The sequence below is a fragment of the Tachyglossus aculeatus genome, chromosome Y4 (assembly GCF_015852505.1).
Source record: "Tachyglossus aculeatus isolate mTacAcu1 chromosome Y4, mTacAcu1.pri, whole genome shotgun sequence".
Taxonomy (NCBI): domain Eukaryota; kingdom Metazoa; phylum Chordata; class Mammalia; order Monotremata; family Tachyglossidae; genus Tachyglossus; species Tachyglossus aculeatus.
The window spans coordinates 7,775,760-7,776,786 of NC_052096.1; the positions used below are offsets into that span (position 1 = coordinate 7,775,760).

The window sequence follows — 1,027 nt, forward strand, 5'->3', positions numbered from 1 at the left end:
GGGAGAGTACAATTTAAGCTCTTGGGAGAACAGGGAGTGCAAGGATGCTCCAGTCCTACAGCAGCAACAGGAGGAGAAAGTGGGGGTGCTATCGAAGGAGAGTTCTGGACACAATAAATGAGTGAATGAGTCAATCTTCATTGAGGGCCTACTGTGTAGAGCACTGTACTTAAGGGCCTGGGAGGCTAAAGAGGCAGACAGGTCACTGGCCCCAGGAAATTAATCTGACGGAATTAACATTTTAAGATTTGCATGGGTCTTTAGGATGGGGGTAAGGGAAGGGGAATGGAGGGACAAAACAGAATGGCTCAGTGCCTCCAATGCCTTTCCTTTTCAGGTTAGTCCCTTTACCACAATTCAATTCCGCAGGAAATGTGCCTCTTTGTTGTTGTAGTGGGCTCTCCCAAGCGTTTAGTATAGTGCTTTGCACACAGTAAGCGCTTGATAAATACGATCGAATGAATGAGTGAACGCAGTAACTCTTAACCACAAAAGTGGGTCCAAAATCTACTTTAATGTGGAGAATTTAGGTGGTTTCTCAGAAGCCCTGAGGAATTGGGTGCAAAAATAAAATCCTAGTTGCATTGGCCGGGAATCGAACCCGGGTCTCCCGCGTGGGAGGCGAGAATTCTACCACTGAACCACCAATGCTCCCCGTCTCCCTTTGTTTTTCTTATTCCATCACCTAACTGAGCAATTTTGGCTCTTCTCTTCCTCCCTTCTTCTCTTTCCCCAGTTACTCAGCCTCTTCTTCCCCCTCCTACCCGCTATTCCCTCCCCTCCTCCTCTTTTCCCAGGTACTCAGCCGATTCCTCCTCCCCTTCCCCTCCCCCCGCCCCTCGCCTCGTCTTCTCTATTCCCTCAACAATTTCCTCTCCTCCCAGCATTCCCCTGATTGCACAGCTCTTGGAAGCCCCAGGATAATAATAATAGCATTTGTTAAGCGCTTACTGCGTGCAAGGCACTGTACTAAGCCCTGGGGTGAATACGAGCATATCGGGTTGGACACAGTTCCTGTCCCCAGTCT

The 1,027-nt window shown here is 49.1% G+C and overlaps 1 non-coding gene across 1 annotated transcript; it reads right to left on the reverse strand.

The window, feature by feature from the left end:
• Positions 1 to 580: 580 nt before the first annotated feature.
• TRNAG-CCC lies at positions 581 to 651 on the reverse strand. Its single transcript has one exon. It is a non-coding gene; the product is annotated as a tRNA-Gly (tRNA).
• Positions 652 to 1,027: the final 376 nt, after the last annotated feature.